Genomic DNA, 15988 nt, shown 5'->3' with positions numbered 1-15988 from the left:
CAGGAATGCAAAGTGCAAGAAGAGAGAGAAACTGAAGTTTATATTTACCTCCATGGATTTCCATCCTTACTTCATCTTGGTCCTGGCTTTAGCTTCTTTCCTCTTCAATCCTAGCCCTTGTGTTGTAATACAACTAACTTCTCAGCCTCCAGTTCTTACCAGTGTCCAGTAACACTAGAGTTCTCTTGCCTTGCCTGCAGGCCAAATATCCTTTGAGGGCTATAGTCCTTGGGTGTACAACCCCTATTAGTTCCCCTAACCCTGACCTAGCTCCGTACTTAATCCCCTTGTCAAACTTTTTCTGCTAAGACTGACCCACAAGCCCTTAGCTATTTGGCCAGAAGGAATGCTGGAGTGAAGTCAGCCTTAGGGCCCATTAGCTACCTTTAAGATCATTAGAACCATAGAAAATGAATTTCTAGCATCTGAATCAAAGGCAGTGGAAAAACTGAGATTCAGCAAGCAGGTCTTACAGGTATATGGTTGTCACAAAAGGCAGGTATAGTTGGAATCTGACATAGTTCTTCCTGAAGGAATCTGCAGCCAACTTCTTAGAGTCATAAAGATGTCAAATGTTTCCTCTCTTATCCCATTACTACTTGGCCATTCAGGAGTCATAGAATGTGAATGGCCTCTTGAGTCCTTCAGAGAATCCCTTCTGAAAGGAAACATAAAATATAACAGTAGCACCTACCATAAATAAATGTGGAAATGAGCTTAATTAAGATGCATTGCATTAAGTTGCATTAATCTAACACGTGATGGCAATTTAATAGTATGGCAGGGCAATGGAGAGGTGTTAAGCCTAAGGACATGCCAAATGTTCAAAGCAGATTCTATCCTACCTCCACAGTCACAAAGAACTTCCAGATCTGTGACAGAAACATAGAGTATAGATCTCTTCTTTCTCTTATTTCAGTTCTATGGGTTGACTTTTTTTTTCATTTTTTTCCCAATACTTCTTTTTTTAATTAATTAATATATTTTTGTATATACATTCAATCACATTGTTTAGTTTACAATGTGAGCATTTCAATATGTGAACATTTCTCCCCAGTCCTGTTGATCCAAATATCTTCAACCGATAACACCACACCTCCCCACCCTGACAATGCTCTACCTCCATATCCCTTCTCCAAATGTCTTTCGTTAGGCCCCATTCCTCCACACACACCTCATCTGACATTCACACCCATCTCTTGTGTTTGTACAACCGTTAGTCAATCAGTTTCAGTCATAGAGTGCAGACAACATATACCGAATGTCTGCACTCTATGGGTTGACTATTACCTTTTGCTGTCTGTCTTTATCACAGAAACCAAAGAGGCTAAGCATTCATTCTATCATCCCCAAGAACAGGAGAAACATGTTCAGTTTCCCAACTTCAGAGAGCTTTGCTGAAAACAAAGTGAACTCTTCCTTTCTTGTTTATGGTAGACTCAAAGTCATTAACCATGTGGTTTTTTTTGCTTGTTTGTTTGTTTTGTTTGTTTGTTTGTTTTTTGGAGAGATTTTCACTGTAGGGCGCGTGCGCTCACCAGACAGACAGAGAGAGACATAGAGACAGAAAGCGAGAAATCACCCCCCAGGGGGGATGGTCACGCCGCAATCCCTTCTCCTCCATTCTCCTCTCGGGATCTTGGGCACGCACGCACACGCGCCCGGCGTGAGTTTTAAGCCACCGGGTCCGGGACACGAACTGCGGTCGACTACGTGGGAGTCCAGCGACATAGCCATTACGCTAACTGCTGGTTCCCTTAACCATGTGTTTTATAGCAACTCTTAGAGTCTATGATGCAGGCTGCTAAAAACACTGCCTTTGTATGAGAATACTCCCTTGTTGTTCATTCATCCATTGAACAAGTATTTATTGTGCCTACTTTATACCGACTGTAGGTACAACCACTGAGGATATAGAAATGGGTAAGATGGGCCAATCAGTGGCATGGTTGTTAAAGCAGCTGGATCTCACATAGCTGGCTCTCACATGTGTGATCTGAGTCCTAGAAAAACACATGAGGATGAAAAACATAACAGGATGTGTGCATGCATTTCCAAAATCCCGAGAGAAGAAGCAATTATGGTGTGGCCATTCACCGTGGGTGCGCTCTCACTTTCCCTCTTTTTTCTCTTTCTTTCTGTCTCTCTCCAAGAAGTTCACACATCCTATAGCAAAACTTTATTAAAAAGAAATGGACAAGATTTTTCATTTAAATTAAAAGTTAAATTTAAAAGTAGACAATGTAATTTCAGTTTGAAAAAATTGCTCTAAAGAAAAGGAAGCAAAGAAAATGGCTAGAAACTGATGAGGGACATGTGATTTCAGGAAAGCTAGGTAAGAGAGGCATTCTTGAGGAGAACCTTGTCACATCAAAAGTCTGATACCTTTGTACCCAAACCAGCCCATGCTCGCCTCACACACTTCAGTCATGCCCAGTTACCTCCACACTGCTACACGTTTGTTCAGACAGAAACGCTCTATTTTTTCCAGTTTGATTTAGATATAACTGACAAATGAAAATTGTATACATTCAAGGTGTACAGCATGATGACGGAAAGTGCAATCAAATTAATTCACAACTAAAACTTTCTTCACTACACACAATGATGATTTGTGGGTTAGGGGAATGGAGGTCAAGACTTAAGATCTACTTACTAGCAATTTTCAAGTAAACAATACAAAATTATTCATCATAGTCACCTAGCAGTACATTAGATCCTCAAAACTCATTTACCTCAACTGAAACTGTGTACCTTTTGACTAGTGTCCTGATTTCCCCAAATTCTCAGTCCCTGGCAAACACCATTCTACCCTCTATTTCTCTGAGTCTTTGGATAGATGAGTGGATAGAGAGAATGTGACATGTAAATACAATGGAATGTTGTCCAGTCATAAAAAAGAAAGAAAGAAAGAATGAAATAAAGAAAGAGAGAGAGAGAGAGAGAAAGAAAGAAAGAAAGAAAGAAAGAAGGAAGAAAGAAAGAAAGAGAAGTCTTGCATTTGCAACTCCACGGTGAGCCTGAAGGATAAGGCTAAAGGGACTAAAGTCACACTTTCCCTTCAGATTGCTGTTCCTTTCCTCAGCTTTTCCTTAACCAAAGACTCCTCACTTCCTATCCTTAGATCAAGCATCTCTGGTTATAGCTTTTCCTGATTCATTACCTCTGCCTCCATCATCTCTCTCTCAGCCTTCACTAAATGCTCCCAGATACATATTTATTAAATCACTTTTAACACCTCCTTACATTTCTCGCACTGTTTCTGAATTGTCGCTTTGATGGTCCATCTTCTTATTAGACTGTAAGTTCCACTTCCTGTGGAACAGAAATTAATAAAATATTTAATTTAAAAGTAGACAAATAATGTAATTTTAGATACTGGAAACTTCTCTCCCACTGGGCATGGCCCACAATACAACAAAACAAAACAGCGAGCCTCGCAAAACCTACAGGAGGCTAGATTGTATTTATTCCGATTTTACAAATGAGAGAAGAGAGACTGAGAGAGATGAGTTCACTTACCCAAGGTCACACAAGTAAAATAGTTGAAGCCAGAATTTAAAGCTGGGTTTTCTGAAGTCAAATCCTGCAAGCAGAGGGTTAGCATCCAGCTAATTAGGGTAGAAGAAGGGAATCTGGGTTTGAAATACCACAATTACTGGCAGCTTCTGCACAGGTGTCACTTTGAGTTTCCACAGAACTCTGCATGAGCCCCTTCCCTGCAAGCCAGAAACTGAAGCTTATCTGTGGTATTTAAAAGTCCAAGGAACTTGAGCAAAGTTTCATGATGGGAATAAAGAATGTGGTCTGCTTATGTCAAATTTCAAAATATTACAGAAGTTTTCTTATGTTTTTAATAACCTGTGTTCTAAAAATGTACTCCCCATTTCACCTAGTTCTCTTGTCATTGAAAATAGTCTTAAGAAAACCAGGGAGAGAGCAAAAGTGTCAGTTCATGGTGGGAAGGGAAGAGTGGCCACTGGGTCTCTGATCCCTAGGAACTCTCTGGACCTGCAAAGGAGGTAATGAAAAGAACAAACAGGGAACCAGCAGTTAGCGTAATGGCTATGTCGCTGGACTCCCACGTAGTCGACCGCGGTTCGTGTCCCGGACCCGGTGGCTTAAAACTCACGCCGGGCGCGTGTGCGTGCGTGCCCAAGATCCCGAGAGGAGAATGGAGGAGAAGGGATTGCGGCGTGACCATCCCCCCTGGGGGGTGATTTCTCGCTTTCTGTCTCTATGTCTCTCTCTGTCTGTCTGGCAAGCGCACGCGCCCTACAGTGAAAATCTCTCCAAAAAAAAAAGAACAAACACACCTAGCATAGACAAAGCCTGCTTCCATTCTGATTGTATTAGATGTATGGATCTACAGTGAAACAGATGAGTGGGGCAGAGAAGGCGGTATGTTGATAATAGTATCAGTCAGAAGGGATCAGAATGCATAGGTCCAAAACCTTCAAGAGCCCACAAAGAATCAATGGCCCACTGAGCTTTTGCTTCTTCTAGGAAACCATATTCCAGGAGAGGCACTGTTTGCAGGCAATGGGACCATCTGTTAATAGGGGGCTTTCATGTATCAAATTCAATTTTGTTAATAAAATGCTAATGTGGAGGTGATCTGCATCCTGGGATCAGGCCCAGACTGTGTGTGAAACACTATGAGGGATACCATTGGGTACATCTTGACCTGAAAAGTACATGGGTATTAATAGTGATTGACTGTTTAAAAAATAATAATAATGATGATGATTGGGAAAAACATTGAAAAGATATTGAATGATGAAGTGGGGAGATTAATGTCTCTGTATTGACTGACATGCATCGTATTCCCTTTTGAAAAAGCAATGTAATACACTGTAAAGTTATAGGTGATTCAATGTAATATAAACAAGATTATGATGATAAAAATAAAGAAATTAATTAATTAAAAAGCACATGGGCATGTTTGCTGGTTTTGAGCAGATGATAAAAATGGCTATGTGACTGATTACTCACAGAGAAATTATTGCAAATTAACACTGTAAAGGTCTGAGCTGGGGGCCTTTTATCTATCTTTACTGCATAGTACATGATTTAGTTTAGAAAATATATATGTATATATATTGTCAAGTCACTGAAATATGACATGATTGAAAAAAGTTTATCATCTGCTACAGCCCCTACACAACCTGGCCCATTCAGAATATTGCTAAATCAGTAGAGATTCTATTGCCACGAGGCTCCCACCAGCCTCTTTCTCTCTCCAGAGAACCCCACCACAGACTGTAAAACTGTTTTGATGAAGGTCACACGCTATATCAACTTCTCACCTGTCTCTTCTTTTCTCTGCTGCCAACAATATCCTCTTGCAAATTTGTATCATCTAGATCTATTAGTTTTCCCCACCTCCCTCAATTCAGCTCTGCCATTGGACCACCACGACTCTTTGCTTTTCTATCTCCTGGGAAAATTGACTCTCTAGTAATGACTCCACTGATAAGAAAAAGTAAATAGCATGTTTCATCTTTAAAATGCTACTTTATTATGCATTTTATGGAAGGTCTTGGCAAGAAGCTGACTACAGCTGAGTAATGCCATTTTCTCAACCCCAGACAATTGCAAAAACTGTAAGGTCTTGAGAAAAACCATGCCTGAGGACTTGTCCACAACTTTGGGTAACATTTGGAAAAGCAGAGACTAGAGGTATACTTTCTGAGCAGACTCCTCACTCTCTCTTCCTTGTAAAGGGATTTGATTCACACAGTCCATCCAGTGTGGGAGAGCCAGACGCTAACTAGTAATTCATATTCTGATAGAGAGTGAACTAGCTCTGGCAATGTGAGCACCAGGGTGGGTTCCTCATCTCAAAAAGAATCAGGGAAGGTAGCCCTTGGAGCCAGGCTTGCTCACCTGCTGTGTTTGAAGTTACCAATGAACCTGGATTTTAGTAGGTATTACTCTGCTATACTTCCAAGCTCCACTTCATTAAAACTTTAGGAACCACACTAATAAAGTCATTGTATAACATACGTTGGATATACCTTTGAAGAGGTGATGGGAGAAACCAAGTTCTCACGTCCTTTCCATGTCTTCTGATGGACTCATTACTTACCTATGAAAGTGACTGATTTCTAATTGAGAATCAGAACTGAAACTAAGTCTCCTTGGTCCTAGATTCCCTCCAAGTAAGTTAATCCACTCCAGATCTATAGACAACCCAACTGCAGAATGAAGTAGAACCAGACTTTGTTTTATCTTGCCAAAAGAATAGTATGATAAGTTCTGCTGCCAATGGCACAAACTGCAATATTATAGTAAAATAAAAATCAGCGCCTCTTGGTCCTAGACATAACCACAATACTTACATGGATCCAAATTCTGAAAGCTATGATAGCAAACATCTTGTTCATGTTGATTTTGGCAACTTCCAAAGATGTTGTGTATATCTTTGTGTCACCCAATAAATCTTCCACCCTTCCCACTTCATCAGTGACTCCAAATTTATGAAGAAAATCTGCATAAGTAAAGTCCTCACTCCTCATAAAACTAAAATCTCCACATACAGGAATGTTATATGGAAAAAGCACTTGCAAATGAAAATTCTAAGAAACATTTAAATAAGGATTATCTCATTGTTTGGGTATCAAGTAAAGAATAAATGTGTATTATAGTGAATAATGCTCAAAGTCTTTGCTCCCATAGATAGTAGTGGAATAATAATTTGAGGGGCCAGGATTTAAGTAACTGTAACCCCAGAAACTGGGAGAGTTCTGGAATGTGGGAGACAATAAATATTTCGTATAAACAAATGGCAGGCTGAGCCCCAAGGGGGGGGGGCCCATCATAAATCTTGTATGCCAACCTTTGAATAAAATTAATCTTCACACTCCATTTTCGATAGATAGATAGATAGATAGATAGATAGATATAGATATAGATAGATAGATATAGATAGATACAGCTATAGATATATATCCCAGATACATACACCACATGCACACACACATACACAAACAACACACATATATGCATGTGCACACTGACACATGGTCAGCTTTTCTAGGCTTACATGCAAAGGAATAATAATAAAATGTATGTTACTAAGTCTGGAAATTACAATTTAGGAAGAGGAATAATCCAGAATTCTCATTCTATTATTCACTCATCCAGAAGATTATACATCTGTAATAAGTCAAAGCAAAAGAATACCAGAGATTGGGGAAGCAAAGGAAAATATAAGCCGCCTGGCCTGAGCTGATCAACAAAGACTCCTGCCCAGCCTCCAGTGGAAGAAGAGGGACAGCTCTGACCTTCAAGAACCACCACCTGGTTCCTGTAGTCCCAGAGATAGAAAGAGCAACAGGGAAGCAAAGGTCATCTGGCCTAAGCTGACCTAAAGACAGTGAAGTTTTGGGAGAATTCTTTTTTCACAACTACCCCAGCAATAAAAGGAGAGAAAAATCCCCTCTGAAAACCTGAGCCCAAAGCTCCCACTGTGGATTCCACATTCCCACTCACAGTAGAAGAAGGAAATTGGCACAGAGCTAACTCACACCATAGGGAAGTGCAAGCACACACACCTATAGAAACATACTCCAAAGGAATAGGAAGAAGGAAGTATATCACCAGATGACTAAAAATCAAAGCAGGGTCTCAGGAAATAGGAGAAAATTAGAAAATAACCCCAAAGGAACATAATAACTCCTCACCAACAATGGATAAAACACATGAGCTCACAGAAATATCAGGAAAAAAATCAGAATATTCACCATAACAAAATTCAATGAGACATAAGAAGAAACAGACAACCAATCAATCCTTCCATGACTTGGAAGAGGAACTCCATAAAGAGAGGGATATCCTGAAAAAGAATCAAACAGGATTTCTGGAGATAAAGAATGCACTTTAAGAAATAAAAACCTCTGTAGCAAATTATCAATAGCAGATTAGTTCATGTAGAAGAAAGAACTTTTTTTTTTTTTTGAGAGGTTTTCACTATAGGGCACGTGTGCTCGCCAGACAGACAGAGACATAGAGACAGAAAGCAAGAAATCACCCCCCCAGGGGGGATGGTCACGCTGTAATCCCTTCTCCTCCATTCTCCTATCAGGATCTTGGGCACGCACGCACACGTGCTAGGCTTTAGTTTTAAGCCACCGGGTCCGGGACGCGAACCGCGGTTGACTACGTGGGAGTCCAGCGACATAGCCATTATGCTAACTGCTGGTTCCTCAGAAGAAAGAACTTTTGACTTTGAAGAGTAAATCGCTTATTTAGTCCAAGCAACCAGAAAGAATGGAAGAATAACAATTAAAAATGAGGACAACATACAAGAAATCCTAGACATTAAAGAGCTGAATAGCTGCATAATAGGTATTCAAAAAGGCTAAGAGATAGGTAAAGGCATAGAAAATTTCTTTCATGATATTAGCTGTAAACTTCCCAAATTTAGAGAGGCATATGGACATCTAAATCCAGGAAATACAAAAGACACCAAATAGATGTAACATAAAAAGATCCTTTCCAAGCATTTCATAGCCATCATGGTAAAAAGCAAAGACAAAGGCAAAAAATGGCAAGAGAAAAACACCAACTTACTTACAAAGGTTACCTAATTAAACTAACATCAGACCTCTCAAGTGAAACAATGCAGACAAGGAAAGAATAAAAAGACATATTTAAAATTCTGAAAGAAAAACAGTTACAGCCAAGTACTATACCCAGCAAGACTATCTTTCAAATGGGAAGGAGAAATAAAATCATTCCCAGATAAACAAATGCTGAAATAATTCATCAAAACTAGACCAGCTCTTCAGGAAATACTTAAGGGATACTATACCAGGAAAACTAAAGGGAACTAAATAGAAGTAAGAAAACACAAAAGGATTAGAAGGGAAAAAAGTAACAGAATAACAAAGATAAGTTCCACACATATTGATAATATTTTGAATGTCAATGGATTAAATTCCCCACCTAAAAGGCTAAAAATTCAGATTCAACTATTTTTCACACAGACTAGTTTAAGTACAAACTCACCAGTTATTTGATAGACAGTTGTCTTGACAGTTTCATATTGCATTTGTACATTTATTATGATAACCATTATTCATTGTATAAAACTAGATAACAGAGGAAAAGTCTAAAATGTTACAAGTAACTGAGTCTTTCTTTTCAACTAATTTAAAGAAGACTAAAATCAAGAACGTTGTAAAGCCTATAAATCACCAAATCACTGACTTTTTCATATCTTCGTTTTTAAATATCTTTTTCCAATTTTGTCTTATTTTTGCTTTTTTAAGGACTTCTTTATCCACATTAAAGTACTGTGGTCTTACAAGAACTCACAGTAAGTGAGTAAAACTTCTTTTTCTTTCTTCCTAATTAGCTATTGTTATGTATAATTTTACCTATTTCTAACTGGACCAATGATTGATACCACCAATCTTTTCAGATTATAAACTCTTATCTCCCACAATCTTCTACATGGAAATTACAAATTCTTCTCTCATTGACTATGCTAAGATTACCTTTGTTTATAAAAATCCATCCTCATTAATTTACGAAACTTCTTTTTATCTGATTTTAATCTCTTTATTTTTCTTTGGAACTGTATTTCACAGTAAAGATCGTCAATGACAATTCAACACAAATTTCCAACTTACCAGTAGAGCAAAATTCACATGTATACAACATAATGTAACATTAAATATTGACGGTGGTGTATATGTTTATATTCTTTATTTGTTTATTACACATCATATACATACTTTAAAAAACCATACTGTACCCTATAGGGATCTAAAATGATTATATGTAAATCATAAATTACAGAATAATTCATTGATGTTTAGTAAGCAAAAGTACATACTGCTATGAAGTATCTTTTATTTATAACTTAAAACTTTAAATAAACTTTAAAAATTAGAAATTAGGGACCAACAAGTGGCATGGTGGTGCTTAAGGTATTAGACTCCCACATTGCCAACTACAGTTTCTGGAATGGACTTAACAGCTTGTTTTCTTTCTCTCTCTCTCTCTCCTCTCTCCTCTCTCCTCTCTCCTCTCTCCTCTCTCCTCCTTCCTCTCTCCTCTGTCCTCTCTCTTCTTTCTCACTCTCTGGTGAGCACATGTGCCCTGTAGCAAATTTTAAAATAATAATAATAATAAATAAAATTAAATAATTATTTTCACAAAAATGGGGATTTCGAGGGCTAAGTGGTTGATGCAACAATAACACAACTGGACCTATATATGGGAAAAGTACTGGGACTGCATCCTAGGACCTCCCTGAGCACAGTGGGCATGTGTGCATGTGTCCATGATCCAGACTGGCTGAAACCAGGGGTGGAGCACAGTGTGAAGACTCTTATGAGTATCTCGATCTCTCTTCCTTGCTTTCTCTTATTCTCTCAAAAGAACTAAATAAATAAAGTTTTTTAGAAATAGAATTAGAGGGGCCAGCAGGTGGAGTGGTGGTTAAGGGCGCTGGACTCCCACATGGTCAGCCATAGTTCGAGTCTGGGACCTGGCGGCTTGCTTTCTCACTTTCTCTGTCCCTCTCTGGTCAAATTAAGATAAATATATACATAAGTAAAATAATTCTAAAAAAAGAAATAGGATTAGAGACATATATTCAATTATTTGTTTTCACTTTGCCTCTTTTATTATTGTTGTTATTGTTATTTGTTTGTTGTCACTGTCGGTTAGCAAATTAAAACATAAGTAAATATATGTTTATTTATGAAATAAATGAAATATATGTTTACTTATGAAAAAACATTACAGTTTTTTCATAGATATGTTTTTTCACAGAGAAAGGCAAAATGACTTCTGGGGATATCTCACTCACCAACAGACACTACACACTCTCAAACAAAAGCCCTAATTCTTCATATTTATTTAATAAACTGATTAGTGAACAGTGCCTTGTTAGAGACATGTAAGTATGTGTATATATATACATATATATATATATATATATATATATATATATATATATATATATATATATATATATATATATATATATATATATATATATATATATATATATATATATATATATATATATATATATATATATATATATATATATATATATATATATGTATATATTCTGGTGAGCACATGTGCCCTGTAGCAAATTTTAAAATAATAATAATAATAAATAAAATTAAATAATTATTTTCACAAAAATGGGGATTTCGAGGGCTAAGTGGTTGATGCAACAATAACACAACTGGACCTATATATGGGAAAAGTACTGGGACTGCATCCTAGGACCTCCCTGAGCACAGTGGGCATGTGTGCATGTGTCCATGATCCAGACTGGCTGAAACCAGGGGTGGAGCACAGTGTGAAGACTCTTATGAGTATCTCGATCTCTCTTCCTTGCTTTCTCTTATTCTCTCAAAAGAACTAAATAAATAAAGTTTTTTAGAAATAGAATTAGAGGGGCCAGCAGGTGGAGTGGTGGTTAAGGGCGCTGGACTCCCACATGGTCAGCCATAGTTCGAGTCTGGGACCTGGCGGCTTGCTTTCTCACTTTCTCTGTCCCTCTCTGGTCAAATTAAGATAAATATATACATAAGTAAAATAATTCTAAAAAAAGAAATAGGATTAGAGACATATATTCAATTATTTGTTTTCACTTTGCCTCTTTTATTATTGTTGTTATTGTTATTTGTTTGTTGTCACTGTCGGTTAGCAAATTAAAACATAAGTAAATATATGTTTATTTATGAAATAAATGAAATATATGTTTACTTATGAAAAAACATTACAGTTTTTTCATAGATATGTTTTTTCACAGAGAAAGGCAAAATGACTTCTGGGGATATCTCACTCACCAACAGACACTACACACTCTCAAACAAAAGCCCTAATTCTTCATATTTATTTAATAAACTGATTAGTGAACAGTGCCTTGTTAGAGACATGTAAGTATGTGTATATATATAGATATATATATATATGTATATATATACACATATACACACACACACATCTTAATAGTTTTATGAGTTCTTGGTTCCCATAAAGGTCTTGAACTTCTTTGCAAAGATATATTTTGTAAAAATATATTTTCTCTTTGTGGGAGACCAATAGTTTATATCAAAGCCACAGTGAAATATTCCTGGTCTGGGCCTATGAGTAACTTGTCCTGAGTCACTGAAGGTCAACATTCATTGACATGAGGCAATCAGACATTAATTAAACTAGAGTTTCTCCACTAAGGAGGAAAACATGTAGTTTGAACACATCTGATCTTGGAAATCACCATTGACTCATGAATTGCCTCAGTGGCCCAAAATTCCAGTCAATATCTACTAAAGAGTCAGCAAATTTATTTAAAAAGGTAAAAAAATAATTATTTCTTTCATACATTTGGATATTCTGTTTCACATTAAAATGAATAATGTTAATGCTCAGCATTTCTATAGGATATTAGTTTCCAAAGTTTTTCTTCCTCTCATAGCCTTTTTGGAAATCCTGTATGGCAATCCTGCAAGGTTTATGAATGCACCACATGGAGTTCTATGTGCTCAACATAGTAGCCATAGTAAGGCATGGTTTAAACCCAGCTTTATCTAGCCACAATGCTTATGCTCTCTGCATTTATATACCATGAGCTGGCGCTTTATAAAGTACTTTATTCTTATCTAATTATTTAATTCTCATAAAAACTCTAGAAGCCAGAAATAATTATTTTCCCACTTTACAGATGATAAAACTGAGGCACAGAGAGACCATTAACCAAGATCTTCAAATAATTAAGTAGCAGGTCCAGAAGTCAACTCCAGGTAGCTCAGCCTCGGAGTCTATGTTCTCAATCGCTGAACCTGCTTCCTGGTGAGGTTGTAAGAGTTAAATAGTAGAGTATGTACTCAAGTCTAGGACAAACTCCCACTCCTCTGAGTTCATACTTCTTACACACCTTCAGCATCTTTGTCTGTAAAATGGAAAGAAACCATACTGCATTTAAGGTGGATTATAAGTATTAAATTAAATAATCCATGTGAAAGCATATCTCAGCATAGTTACTAATATCTAGTTGATATAAAAGATATTAAATATTACTATCAGCTGAGACTTTTAGGAATATGCCCCAATTTACCCTCAAATTCTACTTTTGTCTTAAACGTTGGTCGTATTCTATTTGAGGGCTTAAGTGTTAGGCCCCGAAAGAAAAGTAAATCAATTAAATAATTACTTAATAGGTTATTTTGGGAGGGTCTCAACTTGAAATGGTAGTTTTGGGGAGTAGCAATGGCCAGAAGCTATTACTTCTTCTTTTTAGGAAAAAATCAAGAGAAAGGAACCTCTGGAAACCAGATAGAACTGCAGAAATGAGATAGACACCACCATTATCCTAATGCAGATTACTGCAATAGACTCCTAACTTGCCTCCCTTTTTCTACACTCTCTCTGTAGAATCTATTCTCAACACATTATCCAGGAGCTGTTGTCATGTGTAGAGGAACTGAGCTAATACCAGAAGCTAAGAGATGGGGCCCAGGGGAGTGAGAAGAATGAATGCCCCACCATCTCTCTCTTCTTGCTCTCCCACTTCCTGTTGGTACCAGTACTTAGTAAAATCCAAAAAAAGGACAGAGGGTGAAGGAGTTTCATTGAAACAGTCAAATAAGAATTAGCCTTCTGAAGAACAGAGCAAAGCAGAAGAGTGGAAAATGGATGTATCCAGAGAGGCAAACAAAATAAGCAGAACAGCCTGTCTTTTGTAAATGTTTCTAAAGCCTCTCAAAGATTTGGAGTAGAGGCAATCTCGCCCTGTAACCCATGGTGGTGACTAGGCATGGTGGTGACTAAGTCATGGATAGTGTTGCTCACAGAAGTATGGTGAGAAAATGAATCCATATCTAGACAAACTGTATTTCATTGAATTCTGTTGAAGATACTTTATTTCTCTTTCTAGAATTCAAGGGTTTAATGCTACTGAACTGCCACCAGATGGCTAGCTAGCTATCTCTCAACACACAGTCCACAGTAGGATGCCGTGGTGGATGCTCAGCATTGATATGATGTGCTCAGCAGTGGTAGCAGCCAATTCAGACCTGAAGAGAGGAAGATGTGTAATGTCCCCAGTGACAAGGGGACATCTCAAAAACCTGTGATCTTTGTTCTGTCTGATTGATGTCCTCAAGTCTCCAATGAAATTGCCTAGCATAAAATAAAGGAGCAGCTGGGGCTAGCAGGAGGCATGACAGTCAAAGTGCTGGATTCCTTCATGGCCAACCACAGTTCATGTCTCAGACCCAGTGACTTGAAAGTCATCTAAGGTGCATTTGTGTGCATGCCCAATATCCCAGGAGAAGAAGAGAAGAGAGGGGGTTGTGCTATGGTCATCCCCCTTAGTGATTGATTTATCCCTTTCCCTCTCACGGTCTCTGTCTCTTGCCAGAGAGCATACATGCCCTGTGGCAAAAACCTTAAAATAATAAATAAATAAATAAATAAGGGAGCAGCTATGGGCAGCAGTAAAAAAACACTGTCACAGAAACAGCTAAAATACAGAGGACAGAAAAAAATGTGGCTAGAGTTTCACATTATATTTTCAAATCTGTTTTCACATGCACCCTGTCTATATCACTGTTGTTTTCATGACACCATAAAGCAGTTACAATCGTCTTCAACTGATAAAATAAAAAATGAAGTGAATGTCACCATGTAACAGTGCATGGGTTTAAGAGTCAGTGGTCTTGAAGTAGTTTCTGAAGGTTTCGTTATATTTACGGCATAGAAGCATCAGGGCTGATCAAGAATGGTTACTGTCTGTTCACACCTGCTGGTTAATAAGGATAACTTTTAAAGATTTCTACCAAAAATCATTAACATATAAACATTTTTCTCAGAGAAAAAATAAGTATGTAGAAAAAAAAAGTATGCTATAAAATTCAGTCCTTGACGGTGTGTATGTCTTTATATTTCTTTTCTCACAGTTTCAACTTATTTTTGTTAACCAAACTTTACATGGAAATTCTACCTATTCCATTCTATATGAAATAACTGCCTATAATCACATAAGAGAGAGGAGTATTATACAGAAGCATTAATAAGATCGTGTTTCCTAACTTATTATTAAGGAAAACTCATTTGAGGACTCCAAAAATGTTACTGATGTAATCACATCTCCTGGCTCCATGCTTAAAATTCAGCTGCACATTGCTTAGTCCTGGGACTCGGACTTCTGGGAGGATGATGCCAGCTACCCAGAAACAGTAATTAGCTCAGCGAATGAAGCTACCTTCTGGGAGCTCTGATCACCACCCCCAAGTAATCCGTGGAATGGCCTGGGAATAGTACTGATAAAGGCTGAGCGCTCATCACTAATCAGCTCCTGAAAACTGCCACTGCAGTAGGAGGGAGTGTTCCTGGCAAGTGAACAGCTTCCCGCAGGGTGGAGGGCGTGCCCTGCTCAGTGTCAGACTTTTCAGCTGAGTGGACAATCTGGCTTAACAGTGGGATGCTGGGGGCAGGAACACTGGGACGCCACAGCACTCCCGGTCCTGTTGGTAACTTCATTTCCCAAACGTTCATAATTAAACAGCTTTTATTGAAGTAATCAGCATGAGCTCCTTAGCTATGTTTTTGCAACCAGTATTGTGTTTATGGAGCCAAATATTAGCGACTTTGATACTGAATACCTCCTCGGATGTGTTAACGTTGGCATGGTCTCTAGATTCTGAAGATGCCGGACTGCCTCAGCACAGCCTCCCCTCCATCAGCCCCCCATTCCCACCCCCAAACCACAGGGCAGCAGTCCCCTTGTAAGACTCACTCACGATATTTCTCCTGCAGATCCCAGGGAATGGTGTGCAGTTGAAACAGGGTGAAATATGAGCTCAAAGTGTCTGTCGGACCAGAAGTTTTCAAAGAAAACATTTCTTAAATCTTATGTTCGCTGCTGTTTCAGCAGGCCAATTAGATTGGATGGGACTGGGGGGAAACTGTCGCCAGTCACTGCAGCAGGGATAGCAAACAAGACTTA

At 38.1% G+C, this 15988-nt stretch overlaps 1 long non-coding RNA gene across 2 annotated transcripts in view; it reads right to left on the bottom strand.

The window, feature by feature from the left end:
* Nucleotides 1–478: 478 nt before the first annotated feature.
* Nucleotides 479–15988, bottom strand: part of LOC102501404 (uncharacterized) — a 50201-nt gene continuing 34691 nt past the window's right edge. For both annotated transcript variants that reach the window (XR_003547711.1, XR_337259.1), the window contains 2 exons: nucleotides 3247–3315; nucleotides 479–658 (listed from right to left, as the gene is read on the bottom strand). This is a non-coding gene — a long non-coding RNA (uncharacterized LOC102501404). The remainder of the gene's footprint in view (nucleotides 659–3246; nucleotides 3316–15988) is intronic.

The sequence above is a fragment of the Tupaia chinensis genome, unplaced genomic scaffold (assembly GCF_000334495.1).
Source record: "Tupaia chinensis unplaced genomic scaffold, TupChi_1.0 Scaffold144952_1, whole genome shotgun sequence".
Lineage (NCBI taxonomy): Eukaryota > Metazoa > Chordata > Mammalia > Scandentia > Tupaiidae > Tupaia > Tupaia belangeri.
Note: the sequence above shows the minus strand (reverse complement) of the source record. Positions and strands in the feature narration are given on the sequence as shown.